Here is a 6,000-nt window from a genome sequence, read left to right as displayed (position 1 = left end):
ATGGGATATGGGGATGTGGGATATGGAGATGTGGGATATGGGGATGTGGGATATGGGGATGTGGGATATGTGGAGAAGAGATATGTGGATTAGGGATATGGGGATGTGGGATATGTGGATGAGAGATATGGGGATGTGAGATATAGGGATGTGAGATATGGGGATGTGGGATATGGGGATGTGGGATATGTGGATGAGGGATATGGGGATGTGGGATATGGGGATATGGGATATGTGGATGAAGGATATGGAGATGTGGGATATGGAGATGTGGAATATATGGGTGTGAGATATGTGGATGTGAGATATGTGGACATAAGATATGTGGATGTGAGATATGTGAATGTAAAATATGTGTATGTGGAATAGACGGATGTGAGATATGTGGGACATAGAATCTTCTTCCACAGTGTCCACAAGTTCTATCTTAAATCCTTACCATGTCAATGTCCCTAGATTCCAAAGTCACTTAAACCCCTGGTCCTCCATTTCTGCAGAGTCCTCCAGTTCCATAGACTATGTCCCTACGGACGGACCCCTTTAAGGGTCCATATTCGAAAGGGTCTTGAGAATGCAACGAAAGTAGCAAGTGGCTCATATAAACGAGGTACGAGTTGAAAGAATGACAGTAGCTGTCTGTTCATTTAATAGCATACTGTAAGATACGAATCGAACATGTCTGTAATCCGTTCAGATAAACGAGTCGCATTAAGGTACACGGTTTCTTTCGTTCGCTATTGTTCGTCAAAGCGTTGCACGTGGCAGCAAAGAAAGGCAAGAGTTTCGCTGTTGGGACACAACTAATAAATTTGCAATAAGCTTTGTGAAAGTATAGCGACGTCGCGGCGCGCCGATAGTTTTACCGCTTACGCTTCGCGGTAGTAAATACGTATCAAAGCTCTCTGGTCTCCTTTCAGAAAGCGTGCGGCTCGTAAATCGGATTTTATCGAAACATTTATCCGATCGGTAGGCAATATCGTGCTTAAAAGCGTTTCGATCTTACGAATCCGTCGTAAATCATCGGCCGGATCGTTGGTTACGGCGAAAATGAGGCGCGAACAGAACAGCCGCCACTTAATTAAATGTTATTTTCGTTGAATAACGCGTAGCTATCTACCGTGTCGCTTTGCCACGCCAGAAACGCTTGGAATTCAGATAACGCGCGAATCGAAGCTATCGGTCGATGCTAAACGGCTAAAACTTTTAATGGCTAATTGAAATTACGAGCGATTACGTTGAAACGCGGACTGCATCACGAAGATTCGATCGTAGAATGTGGATGTATCTCGATCCGCTTGCGCCTGGAATACGATAATGAACACGTCGGAAGATTTTTGCCTTTAATTACTGCTTAATCGGCGGAGAGATAGATTACACGAGTACAAGTACGTCATCGTATGCAGAGTGAACGTACTCTTTTTCAGTCTCGTTATACCTGCTAGAAAGAATGTCTTCTCTTTAACTCGAGCTTTCAATTTAATTCAATAACGAGTCACTAAATTCAAGCAGTATAATTCGTACGTCGTAACTCGCCTTTCTGAATTTTCATATTTTAATTATTTAGGATTGAATCCACTTTCAAACTCCCTCGCAAAATGTTGCGTCCGCGATCGAGAATTTTCGTGAGTTTTGCTGCTCGTGAGATTTTCACGCGCTTATACTAAGCTCTTTCGGAGCCTTAATGTCCGGAGATAAAGTTTTTCTGTGCCATTATGAGAGAATCTAGCAAACAAGGGAACAGCCTTGGCCCTTAAACGACGCAGCTTTTCACGATTAAAAGGGTGGCTCGAGCTAAATGTACCAAGCACGCGCGAGACATCGCAAAATTACGATTTAAAGCTGACGTAGAAAGCTGAAAAGTCATACGCTTTAATGATCGCTTGTATAAGTAACACAAACATTGATCTCACAAAATGCTACACGACCAACACGATTTTAAATTCCGTGCTATTAAAAATGGCCTAAATGTTCAGAAACATAATAAAGCTTTCACGATATACTTTCATATAATATATTTTATACTGCATTTCTATCTGTCTTAATTATTACTTATATCTACGAACTGGTTTTACATAGATACAATCTATAAATAAATTTTTAATAGATTTAATTTTAATCGCTAATTAACGTGCGCCGTGCCATTTGCTTAACAAATTTCGATCAATTTTTTCCCTAACATCTCATACATTTTATCCAGCTTCTAAACGATACGCCTTAATCTAAAATGATTGATTCCGCGACATTTAAAAACGTATAATAAACAGCTCCTGTCAAGATAACTAATACTAATACGATAAGGTCAGTTATCTTTATATCGATCATTTATTCTCCGCCAATAGTAATAGTAATCGTTGTTTCATATTCTCGTAAATGAGAAAAATGTAAAGGAAAACCGGAATCGGCACTCGCGTGTTTACGCAACAGAATCGCAAGGTTCTACGATAAAATTTGCACCTTCAGCTTGGATAGCCGTGGCGCTCTCCGATGTAGGCGTAACCCGATATCAGGTAACCATGCACGGAAGTAGAATGTAAAGGCAGCTCGTTTAATATGAACGTTGCATCACGGGAACGACAGCGCCGCATAATATCACCGATGAGATTACTTTGAGTGTAACGCAGAAATTCGCCTCACTGTTGCCTCGCTTGTTATCCCGCGAAAATGTTACTAGCGGCTTACCGCTTTAACGACCATAACCCCATAAATTCCTTACGTCGTTTGCTATTAATAATTCCACATATTTAATAGCCAATCGTGGCTTGTCCATAATGTACGACGTTTCTATCGATAGACGTAGACAGTTTTTTGTCACGACGTTGGAAAATATTTTACGATGCGTTATATGGGGTGTCGTGAGACTGAAGTCTGAGAACTTGGGAATTTAAGGAGAGTGGAATACAAGGAAGTATGTGACATATAGGGATGTAGCTCAAATAAAATTTGGATGTATTGAAGTAGAGAGATTTGTGAATATATGCATCAAGGATTCTGGGATTATAAAGACCTATACGGGTATGTAGGAACATGAAGATCTATAGATTAGGGTTTTGAAAATTCGGAGATCTAAAGATTTGTGTATGTATGCATATAGAGGTGTGTGTACACAAGAATGTAGAAATCTAAGGATACGAGTTAAACCTAGGAACTCGATCGACATTTAACCTCTGCAGTAAAGATATATTGTGCAGTGATAATTCATCTTCCAAATCGGTGAAAAAATGCAACGGTACACATCCATTTGTCGGAGTTGTTCATTAAAATTCGCTTCCGATAAAGTTCGATCGATAATAACTTCTCGTTATGGTACAAGAGTAGTCTGACGAATCCAAATGAGATTTCAACTTCCGGCCGAGCATGCTCGAAGGAAGATGCTCGGATAAACGTTCAAGGTGGCTGTAAAGTCAGAGGAGGAACAGAGACACGGCTACGAGTCGTTGTGTTGGGTGTCTGGGTGACCGCGTGGCTGTTTGCCAACCCGCATACATCATACCGTGACATAATCATCCTATATTCGCACCCCACTCATTCGACTTCCCCATGCTCCTGACCCGTTCTTCTCCTCTCCTACCCCTCGTGCCATGCTACTGCTGCATTACGCTCTGCAGATAGTCTCATCCGTAGTATTACGTGGCGCTATCATTGCCACGACGCAGCGCTTGTGCTAAACGACATCCTACTTCCGTCCACGGCTAAGCAAACCTCGCATTGTGCCAACTCCGAACGCGGACCGTCAAACACCTACGCTGTCGTCGAGGGGTTGATTATCGAGACGCGTGTAATTAGCCGAGTGGAAGGACATTTGTATGCACCCGCGCTTTGCCGTTTCGCTCGTCAGCGGCTCTTGAATTATGTGGATCGTTTTGTTCGCTAATAAACGGTAGATGCCGTTGATTACGCGTAACGTTGTTTCGTTCGCCTCGCGTGCTTTCGCGCGTACCGATTCTGTACACCTTCGTCGGCTGAATATTAATAGCACTCTAGAAATCACGGGGAAATCTTTTGACGAACGCCTTTGGAAATCTTACTTCGGAACTTGGTAATTGTAACTTATGATGCCTGCAAAGTGAACATGAATCATTTAATCAAATTGTGGATCTCATTAGATAATTTTGTAGACCTCGATCCAAAGTATAATTCTGCAAAATTGTATTCTCTGGAGTAACCAAGAAAATCCAACAATGACTAGCAATTACCAACCCAAAAATTATGATATATACTTGAAATATTTTAAAGTTAAACTCATCCTACGAAACTCGTCCTACAGTCTTTTAAAAGATCGCTCGCACTGTTACGACGACGTAATGCAATAACGCGAATCACCTAGTCATTACGTTGTAGAAACTCGTTCGTAAGAATTCAATTAGGATTTATTCGCGAGAGGAGAACACGGCGCGTATCTACGGCGATAGAAGCCCTGCCAGCGTTGAGGAATTCCTAATTTAATATCGTCCCGAGGAACCACTTTCAAACTACATATAATTTCAGCCTGCGTGCGGTTTAGAGCTGCTCCGACAGCGTTATGACATCGCATTAGGGTTACGGCAGGTGATCACACCTTGGTGAATTGCAAGTAACCGTTCTTCGGGGACGATCATAATGTACCATTATACCGTTTTAATATGCCCACGCGAGATTCAGCTTACGAAACCTTACACGTACGCGTTCGTTTTCGATATATAGGGTGACAGGAGAAATGATGATCCTGTGTAAAAAAATAAGTCAAATGAGTTTTTTTAACGCTTCATTATATTTAATTTCTATCGGAGAAGTTTTGTGGTGCTACAAGGAGATTTATAAGGTGTTTATTATCGATTGACGCGCTCTAGGTGCAACGCGTATCTTCAACGGGGATAAAGATAATGTCACAGTAGCCGCAACAAGATAGTGCACGTGAGACCAATTTCTCGTAGGAACTGAACCGTCTGAACATTGTCGCCATCTGTTCCGGAATTAATCGTTCGTTCGCGTATTATGACAACGTTCCTCCGTGAAATCCAGGGAAATTTTAACGTGGCAGAAATCCTATTCGTGTAATATGCTAACTCGCACCCTCGTACACGATTAATACAAATATTCGAACAAATTTCCATCTTCCTCCGTGTGCTGCGTTTCATTTAACGACCTATTATTTCCGATATCCATTCCCTTTCACAATATTATTCCAATAAATAAAAATCATAAAACATAGTCAGCATAGAAGTTCTTAATTTTGTATGCAATCCTAGGGAGAGACTAAGCGGTGGTCCACGATAGTGGTTGCGATATTTCGAACTTAATTCTTCGATTTCTTATCGAAGACACTTTCACGGTCAGTTAACCAAACATATGCCAACTGACGCGAGAAAAATTATAATTATCCGTTTCGAAACAAAATTTTCTTTTTGTACAACGATTCCAGGTGCTCGTTAACGTCGCAATCCGAGCTAAATTAAATAATTATCATATTGGATTAAACCGTGAGTGGATCCGCAACGTGAATCAGGTCTAAGTGGACTTTTACGTGATCAGATAACAGAGGCAGTCGATGCAAAGAGAAGAAACTTTTCTCCTGTTGTTCGTTTCTTTTTCCATTTATCGCGCCCGCGCGGTTCACCTGCATTCAATTTAATCGAACCGGTGTTCCGTTAACCGCTAAAATACTGCACACTCGTTCGAATTCATTCGGGACAGCATCAACAGTTCGCCTCGGCGTCGCCTCCGTGTTCCACGATCGTATTTATGCGTCGTGTCCCGGCTTATACGCGTGCATAAACGCGTGTACGCGTCGGTTCGCGGAGGGAACGATGCAAAAAGGAAGGAAAGGACAAACAAGAGGAGAAGGAAGGAGTACCACGCGTTCCACAACGCAACGACAACGTTCTGCGGACAGTTAGAGCTCTTGTGCCGGTACTGTGCATTTATTACGTAACGCTTACAACCGTACATAAACGTTCGTTCGTGACTACACGTTATTACACAGCCTCGTACAAGCGTTCGCGTTGCGCTATTCAAAGGCACTCT

This window comes from Megachile rotundata, chromosome 5, assembly GCF_050947335.1.
Source record: "Megachile rotundata isolate GNS110a chromosome 5, iyMegRotu1, whole genome shotgun sequence".
Classification (NCBI taxonomy): Eukaryota; Metazoa; Arthropoda; class Insecta; order Hymenoptera; family Megachilidae; genus Megachile; species Megachile rotundata.
This window is presented reverse-complemented; position numbering follows the sequence as displayed.